At 45.2% G+C, this 15269-nt stretch overlaps 1 protein-coding gene across 2 annotated transcripts in view; it reads right to left on the minus strand.

The window, feature by feature from the left end:
• Nucleotides 1–15269, minus strand: part of LOC105723611 (myeloid cell surface antigen CD33-like) — a 169272-nt gene that overhangs the window by 138635 nt on the left and 15368 nt on the right. The gene's annotated exons all lie outside the window — the stretch shown is intronic.

A 15269-nucleotide genomic window follows, 5' to 3' on the forward strand; every position in this document is an offset into this window, starting at 1 on the left:
CGCAAGGGTGAAGGGAAGGAGCAAAGCGCGCGTGGAGCACGGGGTGCAGCCAGTCCAAAGGCCCTGAGGCAGGAGACTTTTTGGTGTGTCTGAAGATCAAGAGGTTGTTGTGGCTGGAGCTGAGTGAGTGAGTCGGAGAGGGTGGGAGGTGAGGGCAGAGAATGAACGGAGCCGACTGTACCGGGTCCTGTGGGGCATGATGAGGACTTTATTTTACTCTGAGGGAGCCAGGAGCTATGAGAGGACTCTGAGCAGAGGAGGGACTTGAACTGACTTGAAAGTGCACAGGATTCCTCTGCCTACTCCAAGGGGAACAGATTCAGGGAGGCCAGAGAGGAAGGGGCTGCAACATCCCAGGCAAAAGGTGACAGTTCCTGGACCAAAGCGATGGCCTTGGAGGCCATGTTTTTCTCATCTGATCAATATATAACCTTGTTTTAGGTGTGTTTCTCTTTAAAGACACCTTATTAAATATTTTGCATTGAGCTCACGTTGAACTCACAGCTGATGGCGATGTAACTCATGCCTGAATGACGCTTCTCTAACGTGTGGATTTTCTCTTTTAATTTTTCAAAATTTATTTTATTCATTTTATTTTTTTGAGACAGGATCTCACTCTGTTGCCTAGGCTGGAGTACAGTGGTGCAGTCGTAGCTCACTGCAGCCTTGAACTCCCAGGCTCAAGTGATCCTCCCACTTCAGCCTCTTGAGTCGCTGGGGGGCTCTGCAGGCATGCATCACCATGCCCAGATAACTTGCTTTTAATTTATTTTTGTAGAGATGGAGTCTCCCTCTCTTGCCCAGACTGGTCTCAAACTCCTGGACTCAAGTGATCCTCCCACCTCGGCCTCCCAGTGTATTGGGATTACAGGCATGAGCCACTGCACCCAGCCTTGTGTATTTTCCCATAAGGCACATCACAGCCTTCTAGCACTTAAGACATTAGATGGCACTTCAGTACTGTGCTGAGGGGACATTTTAAACCAAGAAATCAACGAAAATGTGCAAAACGTGGCACCAACTAGACCACAGAAAGGATGCTTGTTTACAGAATGAGAGCTGAAATAAGGGAAAGAGAGCATCACCTTAACCTCAGCTGGGAGCGCACACACCTCAGGCGACTCAAATTGTTCACCGCTCTGCGTGTATTTGCAGACAGCCGCAAAAGTCCCAAGAGTATTGGTTTGGGGGCGACCCACAGATTCTATCAAGCAGGTAAATTTGAAAATACAAATTCCATGAATAATGAGGATCAACTGTGTCTGCGGGGGTGAGGGTGAACATTGAGGACGATTCCGGCATGATTCCTGGAGTCAGTGTTCAAAAGCACAAAGGGTGGAGTCTGAAAGATCTGGTTTTGCCACTTTATCTTTTGAGAACCTCAGTTCCTTAATCTGGTAATAACAGGCCCTACTGCTCAGGGCTGTTGGGAGGACAGAGCGAAAGACTGGCATTTAAAGGCTCTGCACACAGCAACTTCTGAATCACAGATCCTCGTCAATGGAGAAGCAGCATGACACAGTAGCTGTGGAACACAGCTTCGGAGGCTGGGCTGCCTGGGTTTGGATGCTAGCTGTCACTTGTTGAACGGTGTGGACTTCAAGTTACTCACCTTCTTTATGTCTCACTTTTCCCATTACTCAAGTAGATATATATAACAATGGCACTTAACATCAAATAACTTTAAGACCTAAAAGCAAAAGGTCAAACTACAAAGCTAATAGAAGATAATGGCAGAGGATGGACTTTTCCTCTTCTTCTTCTCTCTTTTTTGTTTTCTTGTTTTGTTTTTCTTCTTCTCCTTCTTTCTTTTCTTTTTTCTGAGACAGGGTCTCACTTTGTCACCCAGGTTGGAGTATAGTGATGTAATCACAGCTCACTACAACCTCAACTTCCTGGGCTCAAGCAAACCTCTCATCTCTCAGCCTGCCAAGTAGCTGGGACTATAGGTGCATGCCACCACACCCACTTAATTTTTGTATTTTTTGTAGAGACAGAGTTTCGCCACGTTGCCCAGTCTGGTCTCGAACTCCTGGGCTCAAGTGATCTGCCCGCCTCAGCCTCCCAAAGTGCTGGAATTGCAGGCATGAGCCACTGTGCCTGGCCTGAGGAAGGACTTTTTAAAACTTCAGAAAGACAAATCTAAAGGCAAAATAATGTTTAATTTCATTGCATCAAAGTTAAAGATTTCTGTTCCACAAAAGACACAATGGACAAAGTAAATCAACACGTAACAGCTTGAGAGGTGACATCTGCAATCTGTACTATTGACTTGAGGTTGACATATTGACTCAAATATGCAAGGAAGTCCTGCAAAAATATGAGAATAATGAGCAAAGGATATGAACAGATTTATAGAGAAGGAAACCCAAAAAACTAATACAAAATATGCTCAGACTCATCAGGTATCCAAGAAACGCAGAGGCAAATAACAAATTGCTTTATATTTGTTAGACGGATTTAATGTTAATTTAAATGTCAAAGTTAAGTAACCCCAAGTATTCGCAGAGATGTGGAAACACGGGAGCTCTTATGCGCAGCTGGTGTGAATGTACATTGGTGTGGTTATTTTGGAAATAACTTGGCATTGCTTGGTTGAATGAGGTATACGTACATACTAGGACCCAGTAGTTCCACTTCTGGGTGTCTACACAAAGGTAATAATTATGCACGTCACAAAGGGGCAGGTCTAAGCTGTCTGTCACAGAGTTTTTTTTGCTGTGGTGGAAATTAGAAGAAACCTGGTTACCCATTAATCCGGGAGTAGATGATAGAAAGTGGTGGCTCCCCAATGGAGGACTTTGCAGCACTTAAAAGCAACAAACTAGAGACAGCAATAGGAATCAACTCTCAAAGGTACAGTGTTACCAACTACAATGGTGGAAATTTAACAGACTGACAATACTAAGTGTTGACAAAGACATGGGGCAACTCAAACGGGAACCACACTGCTGGGGCAATGCAAAATGATACAACTGCTTTAGAAAACATTCAACAATTTCTTTTTGTTGTTGTTGCTGCTTATGTGTTTTTGAGACAGGGTCTCACTCCATCACCCAGGCTAGAGTGCAACGGCGCAATTATAACTCACTGCAGTCTCACCCTCCCAGACTCATGCCATCCTCCCACCTCAGCCTCCCAAGTAGTTGGGACTACAAGCATACACTACCATGCCTGGCTAATTTTTCAAATGGTGTTGTAATGATGAGGGTCTCACTATGTTGCCCAGGCTGGTCTCAAACTGCTGGGCTCAACCAATCCTCCCGCTTTGGCCTCCTAAAGTGCTAGGATAACAGGCATGAGCACTGTGCCAGGCCAGCAACTTTTTTTTTCTTTTGAGATGGAGTCTCACTCTGTCGCCCAGGCCAGAGTGCAATGGTGCTATTCCAGCTCACTGGTTCCACCTCCCAGGTTCAAGCTACTCTCCCACCTCAGCCTCCTGAGTAGCTGGGACTACAGGCATCCACCACCACACCCGGCTTACTTTTATATTTTTAGTAGAGACAGAGTTTCACCATGTTGGCCAGGCTGGTCTAGAACTACTGACCTCAAGTGATTCACCCTCCTCAGCCTCCCAAAGTGCTGGGATTACAGGCGTGAGCCACCTGTGCCCGGTTGCAAATTCTTATAAAGTTAAACTTATGCTTATTATACAATCCAGCAATCCTCACTCTGAGGTGTCTTCCCAAGAGAAATGAAAACATATGTCCACACAATGATTTATACATAAATGTTTGTAGCAGCCTTATTTGTATAATAATAGACAGAAATTGAAAACAACCCAAATATACAATGACCTGTGAACGGTTTCACCAGTTGTGGTATACCCATACTATGGAATACTAGTAGCTCAGCAATAGAAAGGAATGAACTATATTGATAGATACGCATGTGGTTAAAAAGACTAAATTATAACGCATTCAGTTTCAAGATCTAATTGGCTTTGAGTTGCAATTCTAGAAATGGGCCGCATCTCATTCTATAAAATAGAACAGTGTTCCCATGAGGGGAGCAGGGTTTGGCTTTATAGGCAGAAAAGGGATGAAGGAAACAGAAACAGGGAGTAATACGTGGATTGGGCTTTCCAATGTTATGTTTCTTTCTTTTTTTTTTTTTTTTTGAGATGGAGTTTCGCTCTTGTTACCCAGGCTGGAGTGCAATGGCACGATCTCGGCTCACCGCAACCTCCGCCTCCTGGGTTCAGGCAATTCTCCTGCCTCAGCCTCCTGAGTAGCTGGGATCACAGGCACGCGCCACCATGCCCAGCTAATTTTTTGTATTTTTAGTAGAGACGGGGTTTCACCGTGTTGACCAGGATGGTTTCGATCTCTTGACCTCGTGATCTACCCGCCTCGGCCTCCCAAAGTGCTGGGATTATAGGCGTGAACCACCGCGTCTGGCCGCTATGTTTCTTATAGGGTTAAAACAGAGGGAACTCTCTTATCCTGCCAGCTGAGGTCAACTGGGCCCCTTCTAATTCCTGACTGTAAATCTCATTTGTTTGTTTTCAAAAACAGCTTCATTACATGGCAATTAGCACAAGAAACTCCATTCTGGTTTGGTGTGGTCTGCTCGGGCCTAATGCAGGAGCTTAGTCTGAAACAGCGTTCTTCCCACGAGTGTATTTGTCAGTGCAAAAACATGGACGAATCTGAAATGCATTATTCTAGTACAAGGAGTCAAACGTGTATACAACATTCTACAAAGGGCAAAACTATAGAGTGCCCGTCAGTGTCATCGGGGGAGCTTTTGCAAAAGGGCACAAGGCAGGCAGCTTAAGGACGAGGGCAGTGAGGGAGCGAAACAGGGAGGGACTGGTTTATGTTTGGATTATGGAGGTGGTTGCATGATTCTGTACGATTGCCAAAATTCATCAAACCGAACACTTAAAGTGGATGAATTTTATTTTACGTAAAAAATATCTTATTAAAAAATGAAAAAGCATAATTCTTTTTTTTTTTTTTTTTTTTTTTGAGACAGAGTCTCGCTCTGTGGCCCAGGCTGGAGTGCAGTGATGTGATCTTGGCTCACTGCAACCTTTACCTCCAAGGTAACAATTAATTCTCCCGCCTCAGGAGAGTAGCTGAGACTACAGGACAAGTAGCTGAGACTACAGGACACCACCACGTCTGGCTAATTTTTGTATTTGTTTTTTTTTAAGTAGAGATAGGGTTTTGCCATGTTGGCCAGGCTGGTCTTGAACTCCTGACCTCAAGCAATCTGCCCACGTCAGCCTCTTAAAGTGCTGGGATTACAGGTGAGCCACAGTGTCCAGTCAAAGTTGGTGGGAGGCGGGGGGAAGAAAAGGAAAGAAAAGAATAAGCTACATACCACAATACCATTGATACTACTTTAAAATGCACACAAAAACAACACGCAATTTTTAAGGATACATAGTAATAAAAAGATCTACAACACTGTGAATCTAAACTGTGCACTTTAAATGGCTAATCTTATGACTTGTGAATTTTAACTTAATAAAAGGCTATGTAATAATAAAGACAACAGCAAAAGATACACAATAATAAAGATAGTGGCAAAGGAGACACATAACCGATGTAATTGCAAAGGATACACAATAATAGAAACAATGGCAAAGGATACACATTAGCAAAGATAATGGCGAAAGGTACACAATGATAAAGAGGACAGCAGAAGGGAAGGGAAATCAAAGGGAATAAAATAGACAAGGAGAACAAGAGGGAGCCCCTCCAGATCACCAGTGAAAATGCCCCACCAACTAATCCAACTCTTCCCAGCAGAAGATTAGGGGCTACGCAAATACATTCATAAACTTTTTAAAATAAAAAAAAAAATAGCACTGACGTTAGAGTGCTTTTGGGAGGATTAATTGAGCTCCTGTGAATAGCTCAGAAGAACGCCCTGCACAGAATGAGTACTCAGTAAGTGGTAGCTGTCATTATTTTCATGATTGTTGTTGCTCTTATGATTAGTGTTAATTACGAAGCAGCCTCCAAGGTCCCGGTGCCAGAGTGAGCTGCCTTGAGTGACAGCTGTGGATCTGAGTAGGAGGCAGCCACCCAAATCCTTCCTATGGAACAGAAAATAATGACACAGCTGGGCTGGAGAGTCTGACAATCACAACACTTCGACTCAGGAAGGCCGGCCAGGTGGTGAGCTACTGGGCGCTCCCTCCCTCCTCCCCCTTCTGGGATTCCTCAGCCACCTGCCCTCCTCTTCCTGTTTTTGCCCAGGGGAATTTTAATAACAATGGAAGCCTGCACTGGAAAGAATTTGGAGAGAAATGGTAGAGCCAAGAGATGGAGAAGACTTGAAAAAGGAGGAGAAAAGCAACATGGGGAATCAAGGGGGATTTAGTCAAAAGACTAAGCAGGCCGGATTGTCCAGGTTAGCACAGCACTGGAAGCCCTTTTATTCCACTCTCCCAAGGCCTCGGCTGGGTAGAATGTCGTCCTCTCCGTCTTACAGAAGAATGGACCTACGCTAAGGAAGATCACTGGTGATTTAACCCTGTCCTGGTTAATGAAACCACATCTTCGATGGTCCCAGGGACTTCACCTGGTTGGCCTGGAGTCTCAGGCCACGCTCAGCCACTGCCCCAGGTTGAGGCTTTGTAGACAGGTCTCCGCGGAACTTTCCAGGCTATTGAGGGCAGTGGGGAATATAAAACTGTGATAAAAGAAAAACTTCTGGCTGGGCGAAGTGGCTCATGCCTGTAATCCCAGCACTTTGGGAGGCCGAAGTGGGTGGATCACAAGGTCAGGAGTTCAAGACCAGCCTGGCCAACGTGGTGAAACCTCATCTCTACTAAAAATACAAAAATTAGCTCTGTGTGGTGGCGGGCACTTGTAGTCCCAGCTACTTGGGAGGCTGAGGCAGGAGAATCACTTGAACTGGGAGGCAGAGGTTGCAGTCAGCCTAGATCGCGCCATTGCACTCCAGCCTAGATGACAGAGCGAGACTCCATCTCAAAAAAAGAAAAAAAGCAAAACTTCTGCCGAATTAAATTTAAAGGAGTTTAACTGAGCAATGAAGCATTTGCGAATCAAGCAGCCCCCAGAACCACAGCAGATTCACAGATGCTCCAGCGCAGCCACATGGTGGAAGAAGATTTATAGACAAAAGAAAAAGGGAAATTATGTACAGAAATTGGAAGTGAGGTACAGAATGGCTGGATTGGCTACAGCTCGGCTATGCCTTATTTGAACACAGTTTTAACATGCAGCAGTGTATGAATGTTTGCGGTATCGCTGCTGGGATTGGTCAAGGCTTAGCTGATGTTACAGGCGCGTACTGCTAAGTGACGTTTTCGATTTCGCCTGCCTATTAAGCTAGGTTACAGTTTATCCAGAAGGACTCGAATAGATAAGTGTGGAGTCCTTCTCAGGCCATATAGTTTGCTTTAACACCTGTAAACTAAAAATAAAATCCTAGGCCAGACGTGGTGTCTCACCCCTGTAATCCCAGCACTTCCTTTGGGAGGCTGAGGCAAGGAGAATCATTTGAGCTCAGGAGTTTGAGCCCACACTGGGCAATAATTTCCAAAGAAAAATGGAGGCCTCATGCTGGAGCAGGTTGGAAGCCACCGAATTGGATTCCGTCTTTCCCCTTTGGCCGAGGAGCATCACGCGCCCTGAGGTCAAGTTGCAGCTCTTCCCTGGCTGGTTAGAGAATCCTGAGGACAGCCCCATGTGACTGGAGAGGCTTTGGGTTCCTCATTCTGGAGCAGAGCACGTGAAAATTATTTAGCAGAACTGTGAAGACGATTAAATGTGATAATGGGCCAGGCACCGTGGCTCACACCTGTAATCCCAGCAGTTTGGGAGGCTGAGGTGAGGGGATTGCTTGAGCCCAGGAGTTTGAGGCCAGCCTGGGCGACACAGCAAGACCCTGTCTCTACAAAAATAAAAAAAAAATTAGCCAGGCGTGGTGGCGAGTGCTGGTAGTCCCAGAGACTTGGGAGGCTGAGGCAGGAGTGTTGCTTGAGCCCAGGAGGTAGAGGCTGCAGTGAGCTGTTTCCATGCTACTGCACTCCAGCCTGGGCGACAGAGCAAGACCCTATCTCAACAAACAAACAAACAAATAAATAAAAATCCTAAGCCCCTCGCTAACTGAAAGGACCCCCTCTTGGCCAAGGGGACCCCAGAAAAAACTTTAAAACTTAATTCCCAGCCATGATGGGAAGGGAGGTCAGACATGCCTCATTGTATGTACCCTCCACCTTTTGGGGTTTAGGCACAAATGACCAGCATTAATGTTAAAATAGAGTTCACAGCTGAGGAAATGAACTCTTTGTGACCATAAGATACCAAGTTATACACAGGACCTGAGGCCATGCCAGGCAAGGGTTAAGTCATGCACTGAGCAGGTCCCTCTGACCTCGTGGTTTGGTTAACAGATTTCTTTATGTTAACTAAAAACATTCCTTGGCCAGGTGAGGTGGCTCATGCCTGTAATCCCAGCACTTTGGGAGGCCGAGGTGGGAGGATCACCTGATGTCGGGAATTCGAGACCAGCCTGACCAACGTGGAGAAACCCCATCTCTACTAAATACACAAAATTAGCTGGGCACGGTGGCGCATGCCTGTAATCCCAGCTGCTCAGGAGGCTGAGGCAGGAGAATTGCTTGAACCCAGGAGGCGGAGGTTGCAGTGAGCCAAGATTGTGCTATTGCACTCCAGCCTGGGCAACAAGAGTGAAACTCCATCTCAAAAACAACAAAAATTCCTTTCTGCTGACTCTAAATTTTTAGACACAGCTTGACTCCTTTAACCAATTGCAAATTAAAGAATGTCTGAACCCACCTATAACCTGTAAGCCCATACTTCAAGCTCTCTCACCTTTGGGGCCAAACCAATGTATGCCTTCCATGGGTTGATGTATGACTTTGCCAGTAACTTCTGCCTCCCTAAAATGCATAAAAACCAAACCGTAATCCCAGTGTGCACTTTCTCAGGACCTCTTGAGACTGTGTTCCTCAGGCCGTGGTCACTCCTATTGGCTCAGAATAAATCTCTTTATAATATTTTACAGTCTGGCTTTTCCATTAGCAGGCCCACGTTTTCGTTGTAAGAGGTTAAGGGATAGATAAAAAGGGAGAAGCAGACAGGTGGCAGGAGCAATGAGGAGGCAAGAAACCCAGGTCAGGCTTTCTGAAGGAGGGGACTTTGGAGTTGGACCGCGAAGGGGGATGCTGTGGCCATCTGCAAAAATGGGATGGATCTTCCCATCTGAAATTTGGTTCGGATGTCAAGACCGATGATGCCACACACTCACCGAAGGGTCCTGTTCTGCCTCTGTGGGGTGACTGCAGAGGGAGTGCCGTAAGCAGGGGTCTAGGTGATGACCAGCACCGGCTCCACCACCAGGATCTTTCTCCTCTTACCTTGCTGCTCACTGCCCTGCCACCGGCTGGGGGGCATGCTCTTTGAGCTGGAGGCTGCATTTGCTGAGACCTCCTGAACCCTCTGTTAGAGATTTAGCCAGCCTAAGTCAGAAGTTTCAAGAGCTGGTGTTTAGAAACTGGAGTAAGAAGCTGCAACCCTGTTTCCAGTGGCCCTGGTTCATGCATCTGGGCCTAGACCTCTCTGTGTGTCTCAGATTGAGTCACGTGTCCTGATGCCACCATCCGCTCTCACGGGAAGGATCTCACTCTGTGACTATTGCTTGGTCTCAAACAGGGATTAGCTCTCTGTTCCAGGGAGCACTCAGGCACCAGGAGGGTTTTGTTTGTTTGTTTGTTTGTTTGTTTTGGGGGAGTTTTTGGATACAGCGTCTCCCTCTGTTGCCCAAGCTGGAGTAAAGTGGCTCAATCACGTCTCGCTGCAGCCCAAATCTCCTGGGCTCAAGTGATCCTCCCACCTCAGCCTCCTGAGTACCTTGGGCTACAGGTGCATGCCACCATGACCGACTAATTTTTCAAATTTTTTTGTACAGATTGGGGGTTCACTATGTTTCCCAGAGTGGTCTCAAACTCCTGGGCTCAAGCGATCCTCCCACCTTGGCCTCCTAAAGTGCTGGGATTATAGGTGTGAGCCACTGCACCAGGCCAACGACTTCTTATAAAGTCAAAGGTATGCTTATCATACAATCCAGCAATCCCACCTCAAGATGTCTTCCCAAGAGAAAGAAAAACACGTCCACCTGGTAATTCATACACGAATGTTCATAGCAGCCTTATTTGCAATTGCCAGAGACTGGAAACAACCCAAATACACAACAACTGGTGAATGGATAAACAAGTTGTGGTATTCTGTACTATGCTGAAATTAAAAATTTTTTTTTTTTTGATGCTTACTGGATATATTTTGGAGTGGAGGGGGTCCTCTCTACCCTATTTATATTTATATTCTATTTTTTTTCCTCCAGAGAGCCTCAAATCAATATTATCAACTTCTTATAAAGTTAGATGTATGCTTATCATACAATCCAGCAATCCCACTTCAAGGTGTCTTCCCAAGAGAAAGGAAAACCTATGTCCACATGATGATTTGTACATGAATGTTCATAGAAGCCTTATTTGTAATTGCCAGAAACTGGAAGCAACCCAAATATACAGTAGCCAGTGAATGGATAAACAAGTTGTGGTATACCCATACTATGCTGAAATTTTTTCATCTTTTTTTTTTATGCTGATTTGATATATTTTGGAGTAGGAGTGGGTCCTCTCTATCCTATTTATATTTATAGTCGATTTTTTTTCCTCCAGAGATTCTCAAATCAGTATTATCACGGTCAGAGGCCTTCTCCATGGCAATGGTGGCTTCACTGGGTTTAAGGACCCTGGGGTTAAATCAGGTTTAGATTAACTCCCTGGCAGCCTGGACAACATCATGAGACCCCCATCTCTACAAAAAGTTTAAGTTAATTCCTTTCTATTGCTGAGCAGTATTCCATAGTATGGAACACCACAACTTGTTCATCCATTCACTAGTTGTATATTTGGGTGGTTTCCAGTTACCAGCAATTACAAATAAGGCTGCTAAGAATATTCATGTACAAATCATCATGTGGACATATGCTTTCCTTTCTCTTGGGAAGACACCTTGAAGTGGAATTGCTGGATTGTATGATAAGCATACTGTTAACTTCTTTTGTTTTTCTTTGAGACGGAGTTTTGCTCTTGTTGCCCAGGCTGGAGTGCAATGGAATGATCTTGGCTCACTGCAACCTCTGCCTCTCAGGTTCAAGCAATTCTCCTGCCTCAGCCTCCTGAGTAGCTGGGATTACAGGCACACACCACCATGCCCAGCTAATTTTCTGTATTTTTAGTAGAGACGGGGTTTCACCATGTTGGTCAGGCTGGTCTTGAACTCTTGACCTGAGGTGATCCACCTGCCTCAGCCTCCCAAAGTGCTTGGATTACAGGCGTGAGCCACCACACCTGGCCAGCATACATTTAACTTTATAAGAAGTTGCTGGCCAGGCACAGTGGCTCACACCTATAACCCCAGCACTTCAGGAGGCCAAGGTGGGAGAATCGATTAAGCCCAGGAATTTGAGTCGAGTCTGGGCAACACAGTGAGACCCTCAGCTCTACAAAAAATTTGAAAAATTAGCCGGCATGGTGGCGTGTACCTGTAGTGCAGGAGGAATAAGTTTAAGAGACGTACGGTATTCGTACAACATGGTAACTCCAGTTAATAACACTGTATCGTAGACGGCAGTCCCTCCTTATTTGAGGTTTCCTTTCCACAGTGCAGGTACCTGTGGTCAACCGCAGCCCCACAATAGGTGGGTACAATACAGTACAATAAGACATTTTGAGAGAGGGAGGCCACATACACATAATTTTATTACAGTGCATTGTTATAATGATTTTATTGTATTATGATTCGTTATTGTGGTTAATCTCTTACTATGCCTAATTTATAAATTAAATTTTATGATAGGTACTCTCCACGATCTCAGATAAGCAGGGACTATGGGACTGAAAAATTGCTAAGAGAGCAGATTTTAAGTGTTCTTACCACATGCACACAAAATAAGGATGTGAGGGATGCATATGTTAATTAGCTCAATTTAGTCATTCCACAGTGTACATGTATTCCAGCCTGGGCAAGAAGAGCTAAACTCCATCTCAAAAATAAAAAAAAATAAAAAAATAAAATAGCTTTTGGAATCAGACAGACCTGAGTCTGTATTGCTGAGTGCAATGGTGTGAGCTCGGCTCACCACAACCTCCGCTTCCTGGGTTCAAGTGATTCTCCTGCCTCAGCCTCTGGAGTAGCTGGGATTACAGGCATGTGCCACCACACTCAGCTAATTTTGTATTTTTAGTAGAAACAGGGTTTCTCCATGTTGGTCAGGCTAGTTCGAACTCCCCACCTCACGTGATCCGCCCGCCTCAGCCTCCCAAAAAGTGCTGGGATTACAGGCGTGAGCCACTGCACCCGACTAGCTATTCTCTTTCTTTTAAGCCTGTAGAAACATTGATCCGATGAGACAATACATGTATGAATTAACTTGACTTAGCCATTCCATAATGTTACATAGTTCAAAATTTTGTGTTGTGTATCCGAAATATATACAATTTTAATGTGTTAATTTAAAAATAAATATTTAAAAACATATGATTCATCTGCTCGTGTCTGTACTTACTAATTCAGTTAGTCATTCATTTGATCATTCATATATTTAGATAATGATAAAGAATACGGGCTCTGAAGTGGTTCACCCTCCAGTTCTGCCACTTTGGGTGACTGACTTCATCTTTTGAGACCCAATGAAACTGAAGGGGGAAATTTTTCAAATAAAAATTACATATTTATTTTTAAATCAACACTAAAATTGTATATATTGGTGCACAACACAAAAAATTGAAATATATAACATTATGGAATGGTTAAATCAAGCTAATTCATAGATGCATTGTCTCATGTACTTACATTTAATCTTTTTTTTTTTTTTTTTTTTGAGACAGGGTCACACTCTGTTACCCAGGCTGGAGTGCAGTGGTATAATCATAGCTCACTGCAGCCTCGAACTCCTAGGCTCAAGTGATCCTCCCACCTCAGCCTCCCACATAGCTAGGACTCCAAGCATGTGTCACCATGGCTGGCTAATATTTTGTTTGTAAAAATGGAGTCTCACTATGTTACCCAGGCTGGCCTCTAACTCCTGACCTCAATCCATCCTCCCACATCAGCCTCCCCAAGTGCTAGGATTATAGGCATGAGTCACCATACCCAGCCCCATACTTACATTTACTTGTAGTGAGAACACTTAAACCCTATTCTGTCAGTAATTTTCAAGTACACAGTACATTGTTACTAATTATGCATGGTAATATTTAATTTGTATGAATGCTCCTTAAAATCAGGGACCCCGCCTCATTTTTGGAATTCAATTTTACTGGATATAAATTCCACCTCGGTAAACCTGACTCCCTAAAAATCCACAAAAAAGAAAAAGAGAGAGATTGAGTTAGGTCGTTTTGGGGTTTTTTTGTTTTTGTTTTTGCTTATTCATTTGAGGTTTATTGTAAAACTCGATACCAGAAAAAGGAAGAAGTGCCGCTTTTGTGCTGTGAGTGTGTAGATTGTGTCCTTTCCAGAGAAAGGACAGTCACGGTGCTTTCTTCTCTCTGCCCAAGGAAGGAAAGTGCTAACAGCCAGCAGGAGGCTTTGTGGGGACCAGGGGTTATCAACGCCCACCTCCACTGACCAGCGATGTGTTAAAGCAGTTAGGTAGTTTCTAAGAGCAAATCAAAAGCTAAGGTTCTGTGATTCTGAAGGTAAGACAGGGACAGAGACTGGAGACACAGAGAGAAAGTGAAGGCCTAAGAGACACTCACAGGGTGGGGGTTCCTCTCCTCTGTGTTGTCTGGGCTTTTTGGTTTGTTTTGCTCTGTCTTTCTGCTTTTCTCTTGATTTGTTTCTCAGTCTCCCTTCCTCTGAGTCTGATTCCCTTTTTGTTCTCATTTTCTCTCTCTGTCCCCTCTCCCTCCTTCTTTCTCTCCTTCCATTACTCTTAAATGAAGCAAAAATTCAGATAAACCAGCACAGGGGCCAGGCACAGTGGCTCACACCTGTAACCCCAGCACTTTGGGAGGCCGAGATTGGCAGGTCGCTTGAGGCCAGGAGTTTCACCATGGTCAACATGGTGAAACCCCATTTCTACTAAAAATACAAAAATTAGCCGGCCATGGTGGCATGTGCCTGTAATCCCAGCTACTTGGGAGGCTGAGGCATGAGAACAGCTTGAACCCGGGAGGCGGAGGTTGCAGCCTGGGCAACAGAACAAGATTCTATCTCTGAACAAAAAACAACAGCACAAGTTCCCTTGTCCTGCGATTCATTCTCTCTCTCTCTTTCATTTTTTTTTCTCTCTTTCTGCCATTTCTCCTTCCCTGTGTCTTTTTTCTCTGTGGGTTTTATTTAAGCAATAGAAGTTCTTATGCAAAGAAAAACTTTATGGAATTAGATTGATCAACTTCATACATATATATGTGTGTATCTATGTGTGTGTGTGTGTATATACACACACACACACACACACACACACACACACACGACTGTGGAAGTGGAACTTGGTTCAGAAACTCTTCTGCCTCTGCCTGATCACCTATTTGGCAGTCTGTTCCTTTATCTCGTCTCTTTCTGGGACTCTTTCCAGCTCACCCTTCCTGCCCCTCCCATCCACTCTCCTGCTTTCACAGCCTCCCTTTCCCCCTGCCCCTCCTCTGCACTGCATGGGGACAGGCCCCAGGTGGCCAAGGTCTCCCCACCCTCCTTTGTCACTGGAGTCGGGATTAGAACCCAGCTCCCCAGTCACCTTGAGTCATCAGTCCTGGGGCTGCTGATGGCTTGCCTAGGAGAGAGGGAGTGGGGCTGGGTCTTCCCAACCTAGGTCCTTTCCTCCCTCTCCACTCCATTTAGCTGTAAAGCTCAATTAAGTGTGATTAGCTAAGAAGGGTTTCTGCCGAATTACAGGACGCCCCACCCCTGTCTTCCTGGTCCCCTTCCCTCAACCCGGAAACTGGATGTGCCAGGACAGAGAGTTAAGAGCTTTGTCAGTGGTCTGTCTGCAGCGACAGAAGGAAGGGGGCAGGTTGAGCAACATGACAGGTGGCTGAGGAGCCAGGTGCAGAGTGGGAGAGTTGGCTGGTGCAGCGGCAGCAGATGAGAGGACAGGCAGGTAGGTGGACAGAGAGATAGCAGCGACTCGGGCCGAACCGTGACAGCCACGACAGCCACGCAGAGGATCCAGCAGACAAAGAGACCAGGCGAGGAGGAGGTAGGTGACTGCCAATGAGGGAGTCGCATGCAGGGGAGCAGGTAGAGAGA

The sequence above is a fragment of the Aotus nancymaae genome, unplaced genomic scaffold (assembly GCF_030222135.1).
Source record: "Aotus nancymaae isolate 86718 unplaced genomic scaffold, 86718_ANA_hifiasm-v0.15.2.pri h1tg000028l, whole genome shotgun sequence".
NCBI classification, from domain to species: domain Eukaryota; kingdom Metazoa; phylum Chordata; class Mammalia; order Primates; family Aotidae; genus Aotus; species Aotus nancymaae.